The 20,926-nt window shown below is 37.9% G+C and overlaps 1 protein-coding gene and 1 non-coding gene across 2 annotated transcripts in view; one reads left to right on the top strand and one right to left on the bottom strand.

The window, feature by feature from the left end:
* Window positions 1–20,926, top strand: part of PCDH15 (protocadherin related 15) — a 1,001,489-nt gene that overhangs the window by 15,259 nt on the left and 965,304 nt on the right. The gene's annotated exons all lie outside the window — the stretch shown is intronic.
* On the bottom strand, window positions 11,132–11,207 carry TRNAT-CGU (transfer RNA threonine (anticodon CGU)). Its single transcript has one exon. It is a non-coding gene; the product is annotated as a tRNA-Thr (tRNA).

Here is a 20,926-nt window from a genome sequence, read left to right as displayed (position 1 = left end):
GAAAATATAAAATGATGATGTATTTTCTTACATATATTTTAATATCATTTATATTTTTACTTCAATTAAAGTTTGATATAATAAAGGTTGTTATTTTGCCAATATTTATTAATATTAGTAATAAATATTTTTATTTTAGTGAATCAATAATGTATATACATAGATATTTAAGAATTTATATAAGGTATTGGGAAAGTTTGGGATATTTACCATTTGATGTTCTTATAAATACTGAAAAGATGCCTGATTAGGCAGTGGCATAATAGATAGCACATCAACCTGGGATGCTAAGGACCCAGGTTCAAAACCCCAAGGTCACCAAGTTGAGCACAGGCTCACCAGCTTGAGTGCAGGGTTGCCGGCATGAGCATGGGATCTGACCCCATGGTCGATGTCTTGAGCCTAGAGATGGCTGGTTTGAAGCCCAATCATTGGCTTAAGCCCAAGGTTGCTTGCTTGAGCAAGTGGTCACTGGCTCAGCTGGAGCCTTCCAGTTAAGACACATATGAGAAAGCAATCAATGAACACCTAAGATGCCACAACTATGAGTTGATGTTTCTCATCTCTCTTCTTCCTGTCTGTCTCTCTCTTAAAAAAAAATAAATAAATAAATACTGAAAAGATATAAGCATCTAAGGTAAGATGTTTTTATTGTGCAGTGATAATAAAAAATGAATACTCATTTAAAAAATTTATGGTGATGTTAAAAATATATACATACTCTTTTCCTGAGCTTCTCAAGGATTCTAATTGAATAAGTATTATAGATAACCCACAGAAACATGGGAAATACATTTAAATGTGAAGAATACTGTCTGTTTTTTCCTATTTTGCTTTTTATTTAGAGCAAATTTTCCCAAGCACAGATTAGACTTGGCTAGTGAAAATTCTCAAAAGAAAAAGTGGATTTTTTGTGTCTACCCTACTAATAATTATTTTATGTGTATGAGAAAAAAGTAATATGAATACTATATATCTGAATGAAAATCAAGATATTTATATTTATTGCAGTCAATTATCATTATACAATTTTACTTGCAGTTGTATTATTAGCATTTTACATGAATATTTTGTATAGTAAATGTAAAAACAATGCCATAAATATACTACTAATTTGATTTGTTTATCCCAAATAGTATATAAAGCAATAATTACAAACTTTACAAGTAGTGTTTTCAGTTACAATTACTTTTGTCTTTACACATTTTATTATTATTCTATTGTTTTTCTCTTTCTACCTATTAATATAATTATATAGATATGGACCCAATAGTTGGTTCTTTAGTTTTCAACTAATTTTTGAAGTTTTTGACTTTACATGTTAAGTAACCAATTGCCATTTTAAGAAATGTGGAGAAAGAAGTGGGATGGGTGACCAGATATTAAAAATCAGTATGAGCTCATCACCTATTATTAAATTAATTCTATGTAATAAATAACCTCAAAACTTTAGTAGCATCAAAGAATAAGCAATTATTGCTCATGCATTTAAAATAGTCACCATGACAGCTCTGTTGATTTGATTGGGCTCACTCTCATCTGAGTTCTGGCTGTTTGTTGACTAATCTAGACCAACCATAACTGAGAATACTGGGACTACATGGCTGTTTTCATATATCTCCAATCCTCTGGACTAACATGGAATGTTATTATGTTGATTAAAAAAAAAGAAACAAAATATAGGGCGTACTCAAATACTGAGTGCCTTCCAAGCATTTCATTGACTAAAGCAAGTAATGGCTGAACTCAAGAGTCAGAGTAGAAAGATATTACAAAATTACATGAAAAAAGGAGAGAACTCAGGAAATGGCAAAAAATAGGGTCCATTTAGGCAGTTTATTAGATATATAATATATATTACCTTAAAGTATTTATATTAGAATATTAAAAAAATGTTTCAGGCGCTCATACAACATTTTCAGTAGTGCTTGCAAGGAAGCGGGGAATTCAGATAGTGGCTCATTCCTGGAAGGCAAGTATGTACCATGTTTTATAAATTTCTCTGAATAGAAGGACCTCAGCCTAGGAATAGAGTTCAGTTTTTTGTTCTGAAGAAGTTGGCATATCCTGGTACGGTCACAAATAGTAAGTTAGGAATTAGGGGCAAAGTGGCATTCTAGTACACCAGAGTAGGACACAGAAACAGGAGAACATATAGAAGAGGATATGAATTGCCAGAGACCCCTCAGAGTACTCATGCTATGTGATCCAACATCAGCAAGGACAAATGGGAAAAAATTAAGCACCTTATCAGTTATGCCTGTGCCACTGGATTCAAGAACAGAATGAAAAATTGATTCCTAAACTCTTGGAGATGATGGCGCTAAGGTTGTTGCTTTTTGTGGGTGGTAGTTTCAGTCTAGAATAATGATGGATCCCCTAGCACCCCTTCCTGACTAACAAAAGGAATTGGGCATGGGGCATAAAAGATGTTAAATTTATAGGCAAGGCATGTAGGATACCTTCAGGGTTTTGTCTCCATGGTATTTCCAGCTGTTCCTAGTCCTCAATCATATAGGAATATGTTTCATGTATTCACTTGAGATAGAGATGGAGAAATATAAACGAGGGTCTCTTTCCTAAGGTTCCCATCCCTGAAAAGACAGATAGGAGGTAGTTCTTAGCCCTGGTGGTAGGGTTTAAGATTCTTCTGGAGAATATGTACTTTTTCTTTTTTCTTATCTCAATCTGAGTTTACAGAGGACTAGAATCGACTTACTTGAAAGATGAGGAGCCATTGCGTATATGTATATGCTCAAGCTGATTACACAGAGTAAGTCTGAGATTCTGCCTTGAGGGCTAAAGAATTGTGGTGAGTCAGTGCTCCCTTAGGAATGTTTAGTCAGACCCAAAGGAGACTCCGGTACACATATCTCAGCGGTGCAAGGAGTAACCCTTTCCATTGTTTCATAAATACTCTCAAAGGCTCTGGCCAGTTGGCTCAGTGGTAGAGCATTGACCTGGCGTTTGGAAGTCCTGGGTTCAATTTCTGGCCAGAATACACAGGAAAAGTGCCCATCTGCTTCTCCACCCTTTCTCTTCTCCTTTCTCTCTATCTCTCTCTTCCCCTTCTGCAGCCAAGGCTCCATTGTACCAAAGTTGTCCCGAGCGCTGGGGATGGCTCCATGGCCTCTGCCTCAGGCACTAGAATGGCTCTGGTTGCAACAAAGCAATGCCCCAGATGAGCAGAGCATCAGCCCCTGGTGGGCTTCCCTGGTGAAACGTGGTCAGGCACATGCAGGAGTCTGTCTCTCTGCCTCCCGGCTTCTCATTTCAGAAAAAATGCAAAAAAAAAAAAAAAAAAAAAAAAGTAGTACATAGGTGCTTATCAGGAAGGTAGGAAAGGGGGAGGAGCTTGGGGGAGAAAAACTTTTTATTCACGAATTAATTCTGAATAATAGAGCCAGATAGAACAATAAGGAAGGGGAGGTTGAGACAGACTACTGTGGATCAGAAAAGATTGAACTATTATTTTTCTGAACACCAAAAGTTCTAGAATTAACAGTTATTTTCTAAGAAGAATAAAAAGAGAAATATATTTTTATACACAGTAGCTAGCTAGCTTTGCTTCTTCTTTTTTTTTCTTTCTTTCTTTTTGTTTTTCCTTGACCTGAATTTTGGGTCTTATTTGGATAGCTAAAGGTTCATCGTATTTTAAAATATAGACATACTTCTTTTCTTGACCAGAATTGTTTCAGGTCTTAAAGAGTGAAGTCACAAAGTCACAGGTGGGAAGCTACTGATGAGTTCAGTGTGTGGTGTGATGAGCTAGCTGAATCAGAAGCCAAAATAATTCACATATATGTATTGTGATGGCTATTTAAGGATTACTTCATTTCTTTTTTTTTTGTGTGTGTGTGACAGAGACAGAGAGAGACAGAGAGAGGGACAAACAGGGACAGACACACAGGAAGGGAGAGAGATAAGAAACATCAATTCTTTGTTGCAGCACCTTAGTTGTTCATTGACTGCTTTCTCATAGGTGCCTTGATGGGGGGCTCCAGCAGACTGAGTGATCCCTTGCTCAAGTCAGTGACCTTGGGCTCAAGCTGGTGAGCCTTGCTCAAACCAGATGAGCACACACTCAAGCTGATGACCTCGGGGTCTCAGACCTGGGTCCTCTGCGTCCCAGTCCAATGCTCTATCTACTGTGCCACAGGCTGGTCAGGCAGTATTACTTCATTTCAATGGATAAAGTTTCTTTAGTTGTCAGATACTTTATTGTTTTAATAGTAAGGTTACATGGAAGAATAAACTTACATTAAAAGTAAATGTAGTTTTATCAAACTTTGATAATAAGTGCATTATCACAAAGGCATTAAAATATGAAAAAGGTATATTATGTTCAAAGAACTATAGTAAGTTTCTTCCTATAGTGGACAATTATCTGCATAGATATGCTAATTTTTGTGATTGATGTGCCTGTCATATAATCAATGTTGGACATTTCCCAGATGGCCTAGATTCCAAATGTCTAATGTTGTAAAACTACTGATGGCATTTATTTAAAAGGAGGTTCAGTTAGAAATCAGAAAGAAAGTCGGTTCTAAGGTGACTTTTTCATATTGCTGGTGTCATTATGCTTTAGTACAGATAATGCATATCAAGTTCTCTCCTTCTATGTTAAGATATTTGGGACATTATGGCAATAGTGTATTTCTAAAGAGATTTCTATTTTGCTGCAGCATGTTAGGTTTTTTCTCTGATTTTGACCTTTGTTGCCCATTAATGTCTATATCTTTCAGTGCTATTGTGATTGATCAACTAATATGTCTTCAAAATATTTGGTTCTCATTGGTGAAAAGATAATTTACATTCAGAGATTTTCTACTGCACTCGTCTATTCACCTGATGAATACAAAAGAGGCCAAATTTTTATCCAGCATTATTGAGATATAATTGACATGTAATATTGTGTAAATTTAATTTGTAAAATGTGTTGATTTGATACATTTATATATTGCAAAATGATTATGCCATATAATTAGCTAATACTTCCACCCCATTACAATATTGCCATCTATTTTTGATGAAAACATATAAGATCCGCTCTCTCAGGAACTTTCAAGTATTATTAACTATAATCATTATGCTGTACATTAGTTCTCCAGAATTTGTTAACCTTATAAATAATAGTTTGTATCCTTTGACCAATATCTATCTGCGATTTCCCACCTCCCTTCACCCACCTCCCATCACCGTGGGAAACCAACACTACATTCTCTGTTTGTCTGAAGTTGGCTTTTTTTCCTAATTTCACATATAAGTGATATAATATTTGTCTTTCTCTGACTAATTTTCCTTAGTATGATGTCCTCAAGATTCATCCAAGTTGTTTCAAGGAGCAGGATTTTATTTTTTCTCATGGCTGAATAATATTTCTTTGTGTGTATGTATATGTATGTAAGTAAAGATATATATATGTATATGTGTGTTTATATAGTATATATACACTTATATATATACACATATATAACATATATCACATATATATCATAAATATAAATATATCACATCTTTATTCAATCATGTTTTAATAAACATGAAAAGATTTATGTCCTCCCATGTTCATTACAGTATTTACAGTATTATTCACAAAAGCCAAGGTATGGAAAAGAAGCCAATTTTTTTTTTTTTTTACCAAGATAGAGAGTGATAGACAGAAACAGAGAGATGAGAAGCATCAATCATTAGTTTTTCATTGCGCATTGCAACACCTTAGTTGTTCATTGATTGCTTTCTCATATGTGCCTTGACTGCGGGCCTTCAGCAGACCGAGTAACCCCTTGCTGGAGCCAGCGACCTTGGGTTCAAGTTGGTGGGCTTTTGCTCAAACCATATGAGCCCACATTCAAGCTGGTAACCTCAGGGTCTCGAACCTGGGTCCTCTGCATCCCAGTCCGATGCTCTATCCACTGCGCCACTGCTTGGTCGGGCCAAGAGGCCAAATTTTTATTCACACCTCAAATCCTGGTGCCTCAAGCACTTCTCCATAGCTAGAAACCTGATGGTGTTTTCAGAGGTCTCCTTTCTCAAAATATTTCCAAAAAATATCTGATATCAGAACATTTCACCTTATCAGATTATGTTGATTATGCAATGAAATATATAGTTTATTAGCAAAGATTATAAAAAATAATGCACATAAAATTCCCCATCCACATGGAAGGTATTACTGGTTTTATTACTAAATGCAGGTTTGTCTGCCTGTTGCAACACAAAAAGCCAATATTTCTGACACAGGTACTCGTGAAAAGAAAAGATGTTTATTTAAGAACCAGTTGCCTGAGAAGATGGGAGGACTCCTGTCCTTAAAAACCCATCTTAACAGCTTTGATGCCTTGGCCAGATTATATAGAGGATAGGAAGTATTTGAGAGAGGAAAAACTTCTAGGCAGAAGGCAGACATGATGTTTCTGCTTTCCTATTTTCATGGCTGGCTGGATTTCCATGGTCCTCTTGAACTTGTAAATAGAACTGAAACTAGCAAGTAACTCATAAGCCAGCGTTATTGTATTCCAAAATTGGTGTCTCCACGTTTCTGCAAACAAGTTGTCCTCTTGGTCTTTCCGGTAATCAAAACTACAAATCCCAGTATGGTGGGAGTGAAGGGAGGGGGCTGAGGTGGAGCACTGTAGTTTCTACTTATGTTCATTTCTCTCTCTCTGATATCATCTCTCGATGTGTGTCAGCCAAAGAGAGACAGGTCATTCAGCTCAGCCAAAGGTGAAAGCATAGGGTTGATTATATACTTTTGATTTGTTACATAATACATACTTAGATTACTAAATTGGTAATATTAAATCATAGTTACACTTAGAGTAACAAGCTGGGTTTAATATGTATTGAGGTTAACATGAGTAGCTTTACAGAAATCCTTTCATAAGCTTACTTTATTACTATATTCTTTTTCTTTTTTTGTGACAGGGATACAGAGAGACAGAGAAAGGGACAGATAAGAACAGACAGACAGGAAGGGAGAGAGATGAGAAGCATCAACTCTTTGCAGCTCCTTAGTTATTCACTAATTGCTTTCTCATATGTGCCTTGACCAGAGGACTACAGCAAAGCGAGTGATCCCTTGCTCAAGCCAGTGACCTTGGACTGAAGCCATCAACATTGAGCTTCAGCCAGTGACCTTTGGGTTTAAGTCAGAGACCATGGGGTCATGTTTATGATCTCATGCTCAAGCCAGCAACCCCACGTTCAAGCTGGTGAGCCCAGCTCAAGCCAGTGACCTCGGGGCTTTGAACCTAGGTCCTCTATGTTTTAGTCTGATGCTCTATCCACTTTGTCACTTCCTAGTCAGGGACTATGTTCTTCTTTTAGCTTTATTTTATGGCTAGTCAAACTAACATAAGTAATATAGCATATTTGTTTCATATCTACTTTTGAAAGTTAACGCATAGTTCTCAAAACCTATAGATTTTGCAGAAGACAGTTGACCCATAGTCAACTCAATAGTCAGATCTCACTATATCTCAAATATTTCTGTATTATATTAGAGATAAGGTTAATAACTTTCCATTACACTCGAAGTATAACAATCTACTCACATTTTTATCTATCTTAAATATGTTCTTTGTGATATGGGCTTTCTCGCTGATTTTTCTGAAAAGTATTTAAGTTGTTTCCTAGAACTAGTTTGTGGCACATTGAAGTAAGGACTTTCTTATTTATCTTACATGAATGACAATGAGCATATTTGAGAGTTAGTGTGGGGAACACATTGTAAAGTTATCACTGATATCAAACAAAACACAATAGGGGGCTAAAAATTCAGTATTTTTCAACTGCTTTGTATAAGTATAAGGGCATATCCTTTTTATACGCTTGGTTTGCTCTGTTCATTAAGGATTTTTTTGTGTGTTCTTTTTTTGCACAAACAGAAACCAACACTTGGCCAGTTTAAACATAAAAAAAGACTTATCTGGAGGATGTTTGTCCACAAAACTGATGAGAAGGCTTGAGAATGAGGGCAGTATATGAATATGCTGCAGTTAAGCCTCAAGGGTCTAAGTAGCAAAAATGAATTGACGTTGTTGACAGAGTATCACCAACTGAATGAAGTCTATTTATTATTCTCATTCTTGTGCCCTTATACTCACAATTCAATTTAATGGGAATGATAGCATGAATAAATTATGTTCTGCTAATTCTCTGTCATGTTCCCCTTTTGGCTAGGTGAGGGCAGGTCTCTTGATTTACATTTCAATCAAACCATAGAGTGAAGAAGTTTCAGGGTACTCTTATCGACAGGGAGTAGAAGAAATTCTGGGGTTAAAATAATAACTGACTATAGTTAGATGTGCTTCTGTTTGTGACTAAATCTTGGTCTTAGTTGCTCCCAACCCTGGCAGAGTTGAGATATGTCTTTATGTTTAATGTAGAGTTCCTCTCGCCAGGCTAGGCTCCTTATTTCATCCCAGAAAATTTTGGCTCTAAGAGCATTTTTTTTTTTTTTACTAAAAGTTAGTCTTAGGAAGCTGTAATGAGGTCTATTTGTTTCCTAGACCTGTTACTTAAAAGAGTATTAGAATTCTGTCTCGACTGAATGAGATGTTTTAAATATGTAAAAGGAGAACTTGCTCTACATACCAGCAGCAGCTAAGTTCGTTAAAACCAATAGGTATACTAGAGGCAAGGGGAGGATGGAACCATCTACCACTGAATAGCATCACCAGCACTGCAGCACACCCTTCACATGCAGTTTTTAGTCTAATATCTTAACTTAATGTGAATCAAATGTTAGAGTTTTGACTGATTTTTAAATTGAGCCAATTGTGACTATAATTAGTCAGCAATTATCAAGGGCTTTTAAACTTATTTTAGTAATTAATAGGTAATTTAATCCAACCGGTTAAGAGTAAAAAACGTATCAAAGAGAATTACTTTAAAAATATATTTAGTGAAGGCCCTGGCTGGTTGGCTCAGTGGTAGAGCCTCGGCCTGGCGTGCAGGAGTCCCAGGTTCGATTTCCGGCCAGGGCACACAGGAGAGGCACCCATCTGCTTCTTCACCCCTCCCCCTCTCCTTCCTCTCTGTCTCTCTCTTCCCCTCCCGCAGCCAAGGCTCCATTGGAGCAAAGTTGGCCTGGGCACTGAGGATGGCTCCATGGCCTCTGCCTCAGGCACTAGAATGGCTCTGGTTGCAACAGAGCGACGCCCCAGATGGGCAGAGCATCGCCCCTGGTGGGCGTGCCAGGTGGATCCCGGTCGGGCACATGTGGGAGTCTGTCTGACTGCCTCCCCGTTTCCAACTTCAGTAAAAAAAATACAAAATATATATATTTTATATATATATATATATATTTAGTGAAAACCTGAAACAATTAATACTTTCAAGATATATCCTTTTTTTTTTGAAGAGTATTTAGTATTCCAAAATTAACATAAAAACACTAATCAGAAGCAAAAGCATAAATGAAATGAAACCTGACATTACAACCTTTATAAAAGTAAGGAGAACATGAGCGGCTCATAAATTTTGAGGTTATTTTATTTTGTAGTGCTTCTATATGGCAGAACATATTTAATGATACTTATCCTTAAGAAACAATAGCTATTAAACCACCATGAAACTCTCAGTGGGTTTTGTCATTGACATTTAATGGAACCACAGTATTCTCAAGTTACTTGGCTAAGGCAGAATAAATAGAGAGTCTGTAGAAAGCACCTGACCTGCTTCTCTACAATAGAATTTTACTCTGGTAAAAAGAAGCGAATCCTTCAATAAATTACCCTAAGATCAAATCTCCGTGTTGAATTTACTAATTCAAATACCTGACATTTGTGTTATCAGCGTTTTGGTTTGTCTTGCCTATTGTCAGTAGATCACTGCAGAACCTGGGGAAGGGAACTTACAGTTTGCATGTGGTAATTGAGGTGTTTTCAGTGACTTCCCTCACTTCACAGCGGCTTCACTAGAGTCCTCTCATCCTGTCTGACAAAGGATGAACACAATTAATAATGCTTTCAGGGTTTTCATTCTTTTGCTAGCTCAACTTTATTGATCTCCTTAGTTCCAGCAGGATTGATTATAATAAAGAAAAGTTGTGTTTTATTGTTTTTTTGTTTTATAATAAAGAAAAGTTTTAAAACTCCACAGTACTCACTGATATACTTGGAAAAACTCTTAAGGGGCCCTCATTTTCAGCTTTTCTATAAATTCTATATTTTCTGTTGGCAAAAATAAACCTGTTTTAATATACTCACTTTTTAAATTTTCTATTGCTCTTCAATTAAATACAAAAAGAGTTACATAAACAATTTAAAATTAGCAACTGAATGAAAGCTTATGTGAAAGTGAGAAATAATAGAGGAGAAAGAGCATCTTAAAACTGCAAAAGGATAAGTATACTTAAATTGGATGAATTATTGAATTAGAGCAACTCAAGGTTTGTTTAAGTCCACATTACCTTGTTTATGTCTGCTTTATTGTAAGAGAGCTCCCCCTATTCTTGAAATTCTCTTCTAATTAGATGATGTGACTAACCCTCTTGTGGGTAATCTTAGCTCTTGCTTCAACGCCTCCTTGAAGTACATCTTTCCATTTTCATTTATTTTATTTTTTATTTTTTTAATTTTTTTCTATTTTTTTTTTATTTATTCATTTTAGAGAGGAGAGGGAGAGAGAGAAAGAGAGAGTGAGAGAGAGAGAGAGAGAGAGAGGAGAGACAGAAAGAGAGAAGGGGGGAGCAGCTGGAAGCATCAACTCCCATATGTGCCTTGACCAGGCAAGCCCAGGGTTTCGAACCAGCAACCTCAGCATTTCCAGGTCGACGCTTTATCCACTGCGCCACCACAGGTCAGGCTATTTTTTTTTATTTTTATTATTATTTTTTGTGTGTATTTTTCTGAAGTTGGAAACGGGGAGGCAGTCAGACAGACTCCCGCAAGCGCCCGACTGGGATCCACCCAGCATGCTCACCAGGGTGCAATGCTCTGTCCATCTGGAGAATTGCTCTGTTGCAACCAGAGCCATACTAGCGCCTGTGGCAGAGGCCATGGAGCCATCCTCAGCGCCTGGGCCAACTTTGCTCCACTGGAGCCTTGGCTGCGGGAGGGGAAGAGAGAGACAGAGAGGAAAGAGAGGGGGAGGGATGGAGAAGCAGATGGGCACTTCTCCTGTGTGCCCTGGCCGGGAATCGAACCCGGGACTCCTGCACACGAGGCCGACACTCTACCACTGAGCCAACTGGCCAGGTCTTCTTCCCACTTTTAATAGATACCTCCCAGATTGCTTTCCCTTTTCAACTGAAATATATTTGACATATAACATTGTGTAATTTTAAGGTGTACAACATGTTGATTTGATACATTTATATATTACATAGCAATATATAGTAAAATTATTGCCATTGTAGCATCAGATAACTCCTCTATCATATAGCATAATTATCATTTTTGTGTGTGTATGTGTGTGTGTGTTGTATGTGTGTGTGTATGTTGGGAATAATTAAGATCTGGTAAATTATTAAGTTTGATATTTATAATATGATATTATTGTCTATAATCACCATACTATGCATTAGATCTCCAGGACTTATCCACCTGTTCTTCTATCCCCCAAACACACAGCCCCTGATAATCATCATTCTACTCTACTCCATTTTCAAAAGTTTGTTTTTTAAGATTTTACGAATAAGTGGTTTTACACAATATTTGTCTTTCTCTGTCTGAGTTACTTAGCCTGTCCTCAATGTCCATGCATGTTGTTGTAAATGATAGGTATTCTTACTTTATCATGACCAAATAATGTATTATTGTTATATAAATAAACATCATATTTTCTTAACCCATTCACCTGTTGATGAACATTTAGTTGTTTAATAGACACATAGACCAATGGAACAAGAAAGTGCCCTGACTTAAGCCACTATATGATCAACTAATATACTATTTACCAAGGGAGCCAAGGACACTCAGTGGACAAAGGATAGTTTTTGCAACGAATAGTTTGGAAAAAATAGATAACCACATGAGGGAAAATGAAATCCTACCCCTGTCTTACACCACTCACAAATATTAACTTGAAATTGACCCAATACTTAAATATAAAACCTGACTTTATAAAACTCCTAGAAGAAAACATAGGGAAGGAGCTCCCTGATATTAGTCTTGACAATTATTTTTTGAATAAATAGCAAAAAATCAACCAACAACAACAACAAAAAAATCAACAAGTAGGACTACATCAAACTTAAAGGCTTCTGGGCAGCAAAAGAAACAGCACAATTGCTTTTTCATTTCCTGAAAGTGAAAGCAGTGTAAACTGCTGGCTGCATCAACTCATTCTCAGTTTAGAAACTGAATTCCGTGGAGGAGAGCCTCTGTAACCAAAATCACACTCACACTGAGCCAAGAGGCCAGCATTCAGTGATGGGTCTGGGGGTAGAGTTGGATGAGGTAGAGGGTGTTAGATAAAGATCCATAACAATTGCTTCAAGGTGAGATTAGTCATAAATGTTCATTCTTGGCCTGACCTGTGGTGGCACAGTGGATAAAGCGTCGACCTGGAAATGCTGAGGTTGCCGGTTCGAAACCCTGGGCTTGCCTGGTCATGGCACATATGGGAGTTGATGCTTCCAGCTCCTCCCCCCTTCTCTCTCTCTGTCTCTCCTCCCTCTCTATCTCTCTCTCTCTCTGTGTCTCTCCCTCTGCTCTCTAAAATGAATAATAAAAAAAATAAATGTTAATTCTTAAATAATTATATTCAAATAACTATCTTAAAGTCTATCTCCAGAACAACCAAACTGTCACTCTTCATGATATCTCTCTCCAAAATTAAAACAAAACAACCAGAAATTGATATTTTAATGACGTAAACAATGTTTGAGAAAGTTTGTCATACTGTGCACAGCATAAACTTAGTTATTTTTTAATATATTTCTTCTTCCCAGTCTCGTTATGTGTCCCTACAGAGCTCCTTTTGACATTTGTATCTGTCACGCTGCCTCCAGTCTCTTGCACTGTCTTCTCTTCCTCACCTACAGCGGTAGCTCACCTACCGCCACCTGCAGGAGACATATGAAACAAACAACAAAACTTAATAAATCAAGCCTAAAACCTAATAAAATTATGTTTTCTTTTAGGGGAAAATTATTCTTGTAGAACTATTTGGGACTTTTTTTTTTTAAGTATACAGATATCAGCTTCTATTGAATCTTTTGATTTTTTTTTTCAATTGTAGGGTTGTAATCTTGAAACAATAAATAAATGAGTTGTGCTTTTTTTGCTAGTGGACATAGGGTTCTTTCAGGGAGTCATGAGAAAAGCATTTAGGGACCCACATATAGGAGGATGAGATAGAGTGATAAATGTTATTAGAATAAAGACTGTCCTCAAGGTACCCGATGTCTCATCCATAACCAGGTGGCTTAGCTCTGTCTTACTGTGGAAAAGTCCTGTGCCTGGTGAGCATAAACGCCCACCCACCAGGAGGGTCAGGATCCAAAACTGTAATGTCATCACTCTGGGCTACAGTGGCCTAACATAGTCTCTACTCTGGCTATTCTCTGGCCAGCCTGCACTGTGCTGCCACCTCCAGGCCCATACTTGGACCCACAATTGGAACAGCTCTTGGACTCATGCAGCTGCTATGGAGAGAGGATGCACAAAGAGTCAAACAAACAAATGACTACATACCCAGGAGTCCCCAAACTTTTTACACAGGGGGCCAGTTCACTGTTCCTCAGACCGTTGGAGGGCCGGACTATAAAAAAACTATGAACAAATCCCTATGCACACTGCACAAATCTTATTTTAAAGTAAAAAAACAAAATGGGAGCAAATACAATATTTAAAATAAAGAACAAGTAAATTTAAATCAACAAACTGACCAGTATTTCAATGGGAACTATTATTTCAATGGGAACTACGCTCCTCTCACTGACCACCAATGAAAGAGGTGCCCCTTCCGGAAGTGCGGCAGGGGCCGGATAAATGGACTCAGGGGGCCGCGGGCCCGTAGTTTGGGGACCCCTGACCTAGACATACCTTTGTTAAGATTTGATTATATTACCTCAGGCTTGGGAGAGAGCAGGCTTTCTTTCAAATTTACCAATCTCTTTCCTAATCCTTTCAGTTTGTGCTGGTTCCTCACTATATCCAATCTAATCTTTTTCCCAGATTTTTCCAGGCTAGACTCTGCCCCATTATTTCAACATTTGGCTCTTATTACACATGCCCCAAAGTTTGGCTCTATCATATAGTATCTACTGCACATGTATTTACCTTTCCCCAGGACATCTTGGTTTCTACTTTGCATACACCTAGTAAAGGGATTTCCCCTGCTGTTTTTATTCATGCCTGGGCAATCTCAGCTAATGAGCAGGTTCTTGCTTGCTGGTGGATTAAGTCCCCTTGGCTGGACGATGCAGCTGTCTCCTAGGGAGCATGTAAATGCTGTGGCTTCCTAGTAAATCAGGCTTAATATCTTAATTCAGCTGCCCAGTGAAACAGGCTTAATGTCTGATTCCATTTGCTCTCTTCTTTAACTACTTATATATGCTAACTCTTCTAGGTCCCAGATAACTTAAACTGGGATTGGTCAATTTTATCAACTAGTTTGATAAATCATTCCCTTGAGTTAAAATGTTAGCTGGAGAAGTAATTTCATTGGGTTGAGGTCGTATGAATTAAAATGCAATAAAACCTCTGTGTATAAAATCCTAATATTGTTAGTATAAAATATAATAATGATAGTAAATAAAATTATTTATAAGATTACTTTTCTGTCCAAAACTTGTTCAGCTACTTATATTATCAAGTTTTTGAGGCATTTATCTCCTTTGAATTCTCAGGTTAATAATATATATTTTTAATAGGTAGTAACAATATCTGTAGATTTCCCACAAAATTAGATTATAATTTTGTCTTAAATTTCACTGAGAATTAATAATACATTGTTGATATGATATGGTCCAATTGCCTTAAACAGCAATATTACAAAGGTTATGCATGTGTTTATAAACCTAAAAAAGAAAAGCACTTTTTTCTTCTTTATTAAATAGATTATCTTCAAAGAAGGAGGATATTTAATAAGAAATATAACTAATATGAATAAAAGAGGGAATATCATATACTAAAATTATTAAGCCCCTAATAATTACTTATATAAGATTTCAAGATCTGTGTTTTTGAGTATCTACTCATTAAACACTATGCTAAATTTTAACATTTAGATTTCGCTTTCTAGTGGAATTTAGATGAAAATAATGGTATCTGAGCCTTACTAGGTAATACTGTCTGGAATAACTAACCATTGATGACCTTAGGTTGTAGGGTTTGCTAAACATAGGTCTTATTTAACATTAAATTGTATGTGTATGTATATATAAATATGCGTTTCTGTGTGTGGGGATTAATTTTTGGAGAAATGTGTATTTAAAATTTGTGATTCTTTAGTTTCATAGTATAATACATGTATATAATCTCATTCATTCTAGACATCAATGTCAGTTTATCATAAACTGTCATTGTTTTTACTGCCTTTAATGATTACCAAAGAAATGTATTTGCAAAATCTAAAGAATGCCTGTTCATCTAGACATGGCTTTATTGAAGCCATCAGGTGGTAAGCAATAACCTGCAGAGTTAGAATTGGCTCAGTTACAACACTGACTATATAGAAATCAGTTTATTCTTATTTTTTTTATTTTTTTTATTTTTTTGTATTTTTCTGAAACTGGAAACGGGGAGAGACAGTCAGAGAGACTCCCGCATGTGCCCGACCAGGATCCACCCGGCACGCCCACCAGGGGCGATGCTCTGCCCACCAGAGGGCGATGCTCTGCCCCTCCGGGGTGTCGCTCTGCCGCGACCAGAGCCACTTCAGCGCCTGGGGCAGAGGCCAAGGAGCCATCCCCAGCGCCCGGGCCATCTTTACTCCAATGGAGCCTTGGCTGCGGGAGGGGAAGAGAGAGACAGAGAGGAAGGGGGGGTGAGAGGGAGGAGAAGCAAATGGGCGCTTCTCCTATGTGCCCTGGCCGGGAATTGAACCCGGGTCCCCCGCACGCCAGGCCGACGCTCTACCGCTGAGCCAACCGGCCAGGGCCAGTTTATTCTTATTGTATGAGGTAGCTGGGGGTTTTTTTCCCCCATAAATTATTTTTGCAGTATTAAATGATATTTCATGTTATTTTTGAAAGTTATAAAAATAAAAAGAGATGGAAAATATCAATAAGAAACATTGAAAAAAAATATTGTTTCCAGCCAGAATTGAGGACAAGATATTGGCCTAATAATAGTGGTCTCAGGTATGTATAAAAGAATCAAGAAGTGCTAGAAACAACATGTCTCCATATGACAATATGACAGTTATCTCTTCCATCTCCAGAGCAGTTATAGTTGAAAGATTTAACTAGATTCCTCCTTTTTTTTTTTTTTTTCTTTAGCCTTTGCACTAATAGTATCTAATCCTTTTTTCTTACTATAACACTGAATGTGATTGGGGGTTGAGACTGCATCTACAGATATGGGTGATTGATGACAAAATCTAGGGCGGTACTAGCAGCTAAATGTCAGTGATGTGAATGCTAGCTGGACCTGTTTTGTGAAGACGGCCCACATGTCCTGATGAACACAGTTCTAATTTATAAGGAAAAGCCTAGAGTTTAGGAGAATTAAATGTTTGCGTACATTTGTATTTTATATGTAATGCATGCCTCATTTAGATCTTGTTTTTCCCTGTAAGACAGTATTTCTAAGCCTCAATTGGACTATACATTATGATCGTGGAGATAATAACACAAGGGAGATTTTAATGATGTATTTTGGGAAGTAAATATTTAATTATTAAAAATATATTTGAATATGGATAGTACAAACCATAATGTATGTATAAAAATGTGAATTTAATGTCTCTTCCTAAATAAACTTGCTTAAGCTTTGAATGCAGTTGATAAATTAAAAATAGCTGCATAAATTTATATAATGTGTAGCTATAAAGTCATGTTGGATATTTTATTGACTTCAGGTACTTAAACTTTTTTCTTCAAATGTTCCTAAAATAACTTTTATAAAACAGGGAAGAGGAAAAATATACTGACTGAATAGATTAATAAGTGGCTTTTCCTGTTAGATGTTTTCCATTGAACAGCTGCCATTCATAGAATGTTTCATAAAGAGACACTTAATTCTGCCAAATACTTAACATGCAGAATTCAAATTCTCTCTCTTTTGCAAGGTTGTGTGATAAAGATTTTTAGAAGTGACTTTGTAAGAATTTACATATTCAAATACTTTTCATTTATTAATTTATATTCAAACGGTAAACCAACCAGTATACATATATAAACAAATAGAAGGTGCATTTTGAAACGATTTAGGATGGATGTGTAAATTTATTTATTTACTTTTAAATGTATTTATTAATTTTAGAAAGAAAGGAAGGGGAGAGAAAGAGAGAAACATCGATCTGTTTCTGCATGTGCTGTGACCAGGGATCAAACTGGTAACCTCTGTGTGGACAATGCTCTAACCGACTGAGTTATCCAGCCAGGGCTAGATGTGTTAATTTAAATCAATCCCCAACCTGTCTTCTGTATTTTGAGATTAAATATCAGTATGACAAATATTTATAATTATGCTTAATTGTATTTTTCAGAATAAATGTCTGTTTGATATTATTTTACATCTGAATTTTTTTTTTTTTTTTGCACTTTTCCAAAGCTGGAAATGAGGAGGCAGTCAGACAGACTCCCGCATGCGCCTGACCGGGATCCACCCAGCATGCCCACCAGAGGGCGATGCTCTGCCCCTCTGGGGCGTCGCTCTGTTGCATCCAGAGCCATTCTACCACCTGGGGCAGAGGCCACAGAGCCATCCTCAGCGCGCCCGGGCCATCTTTGCTCCAAGGGAGCCTTGGCTGCAGGAGGGGAAGAGAGAGACAGAGAGGAAGGAGAGGGGGAGGGGTGGAAAAGCAGATGGGCTCTTCTCCTGTGTGCCCTGGCCGGGAATCGAACCCAGGACTCCTGCACGCCAGGCCGACACTCTACCACTGAGCCAACCGGCCAGGGCCACATCTGAAATTTTTTAACCCTAGGCCCTCTTCCATCTCCAGAGCAGTTATAGTTGAAAGATTTAACTAGATTCATCCTTTTTTTTTTTTTTCTTTAGCCTTTGCACTAATAGTATCTAATCCTTTTTTCTTAATATAACAGTGAATGTGATTGAGGGTTGAGACTGCATCTACAGATATGGGTGATTGATGACAAAATCTAGGGCGATACTAGCAGCTAATAATTTTGAAATTATTTTTATTTATTTATTCATTTTACAGAAGAGAGAGAGAGAGAGAGAGAGAGAGAGAGAGAGAGAGAGATGGGGCAAGGGGGAGGAGCAGGAAGCATCAACTCCCACCATGCCTTGACCAGGCAAGACCAGGGTTTTGAACCAGCAACCTCAGCATTCCAGGTCGAGGCTCAATCCACTGTGCCACCACAGGTCAGGCAACTCTAGGCCCTTTTGAATTCGTGGAATTATTAGTATACCAACTTTAGCATAATGTCTTAACCAACTTAAACCTACTGGTAAAGTTTATTATTATAAACTAAACCCAATCCTTACTCAATCCTCATTAGTTTTAGCCAGCAATTTTCAACCTTTTTCATCTCATGGAACACATTAAAATACTGCGGCACATCAAAAATATACATATTTTGCTAATCTGACAAACACTCTAGGTATAATTTTGATTCTTTCACATCAGGCAGCTATTGTTATATTGACTGTTGTCTTTTTTATTTGGCAATCTAAGGAAAAGGAGGTCATTGCTCCTAACTAAAGATTCAGGTGTTGCATGTTTTAAAATTTCTTGAAGCACACTGGTTAAAAACCACTGGTTTAAACCATTAGCTTTTAGAGTGCTTTATTTATTGTATAATAATAATTTTAAAAAGATAGTTTAGGAAAATATATTATCAGATGACTAATTTAATGCCATTGGATCGTATGCTGAAACAGAAAGAAGATTTGAATGTTTTCTCCAAATTAATCACTTTGACATTATAATTTTTTTTTTTTTAATTTCCAATGAATTTGGCAAGGTTAAATTTATCAAAAATAAAAGTGTTTTTTTTTTTCCTTTCTCTTTGCCAACATCTCTTCTAGGACAAACAGGTGGACATTTCACTCCAAATAGAGTTAACAATTGTGGGGGAGATTAAAGCAATATTCTGACAGAAGGAGACAGAAGTATGGTGGGTAAATCAGTTCTAGACAGCTGAATTCCAAGCCTTTCTGGGTCATGATGAGTGTATCAATAATCTATGAAGCTACCATGGCAGAAGGCAAGTTGGCATGAATAACATTTTAGAATGTCAAGCAACCGTCCCAAGAATACCCCTATAGGGACACATCAATATTGAGGACTTTTTCTAGCCCTAAAAACTTTCCCATAAAACAACTGGCTATCTTAAAAGCAAAGTTTAAAAAAAATCATTAGAAGCTAGGAGATGGATTCAGAAAAACGGTTAAACAACTAAATTTCAAGAAGGACAAAATGAGGACAGCTCTGAGAGTCCTGAGAAGAAGAACTCAAGTGGATTTGCTTAGGTAACTGCTGTTGTGATGTATTACTTGCATTTAAATTTGCTCCTTATAATACATTCTGCAGCATAATACAATTGTTTTTCTTGTTTTCTTTTTCTTTTTTTTTCTTTTTTTCATTTTTCTGAAGCTGGAAACAGGGAGAGACAGTCAGTCAGACACCCGCATGCGCCCGACCGGGATCCACCCGGCACGCCCACCAGGGGCGACGCTCTGCCCACCAGGGAGGGCGCTCTGCCCATCCTGGGTGTCGCCATGCTGCGACCAGAGCCACTCTAGCGTCTGAGGCAGAGGCCACAGAGCCATCCCCAGCGCCCGGGCCATCTTTGCTCCAGTGGAGCCTTGGCTGCGGTAGGGAAAGAGAGAGACAGAGAGGAAAGCGCGGCGGAGGGGTGGAGAAGCAAATGGGCGCTTCTCCTGTGTGCCCTGGCCGGGAATCAAACCCCGGTCCTCCACACGCTAGGCCGATGCTCTACCGCTGAGCCAACCGGCCAGGGCTGTTTTTCTTGTTTTCAAAGTCAAGTTCTAGGCCAGGGAATGGAGGGTGGGTAGATCACCTTGATTTACAAAGTACCAATGTTGCATATCACAAAACAGATTTTGAAAATTATAGAACTCTTAGCAAAAGAAGAAATGGGTTTGCTAGGCAGGCACAAACAGTAAATGCCTACTTCAGGTACCATTGAATCAAAATGAACACTCAAACATGAGTCTGATAGTGTTAGTTTTTAGGTTTTCTAATAGAGTTTAATATCATTCATGCGTAGGTAGCAGGAGTAAGCCTTCAGTGTTTGGTAATGAGTGCTAATGAAATTTTTGTTACTCTAAAATGAAGTGATCTCTGTTTCTAATTTGATCACTTGTAACCTTAATTGCAAAATCAAAGAAAATAATGGAGAAATAATGGAGTGAAGGATGACTGTAATAATATCACATGGTATCAAGGTCATAACTTAAAACTGTTAACAGAATCAATCAAACCTTTTTTTTTTTTTTTTTTTTTTTGTATTTTTCCGAAGCTGGAAACGGGGAGAGACAGACAGACTCCCACATGCCCCCGACCGGGATCCAGCCAGCATGCCCACCAGGGGGCGACACTCTGCCCACCAGGGGGCGATGCTCTGCTCCTCTGGGGTGTCGCTCTGTTGCGACCAGAGCCACTCTAGCACCTGGGGCAGAGGCCAAGGAGCCATCCCCAGCGCCGGGGCCATCTTTGCTCCAATGGAGCCTCGGCTGCGGGAAGGGAAGAGAGAGACAGAGAAGAAGGAGAGGGGGAAGGGTGGAGAAGCAGATGGGCGCTTCTCCTGTGTGCCCTGGCCGGGAATTGAACCCGGGACCTCTGCACACCAGGCCGACGCTCTACCACTGAGCCAACC

Source organism: Saccopteryx leptura, chromosome 9 (assembly GCF_036850995.1).
Source record: "Saccopteryx leptura isolate mSacLep1 chromosome 9, mSacLep1_pri_phased_curated, whole genome shotgun sequence".
Lineage (NCBI taxonomy): Eukaryota > Metazoa > Chordata > Mammalia > Chiroptera > Emballonuridae > Saccopteryx > Saccopteryx leptura.
The sequence above is the reverse complement of the archived record's forward strand: the minus strand, read 5'-3'. Positions and strand labels throughout refer to the sequence as shown.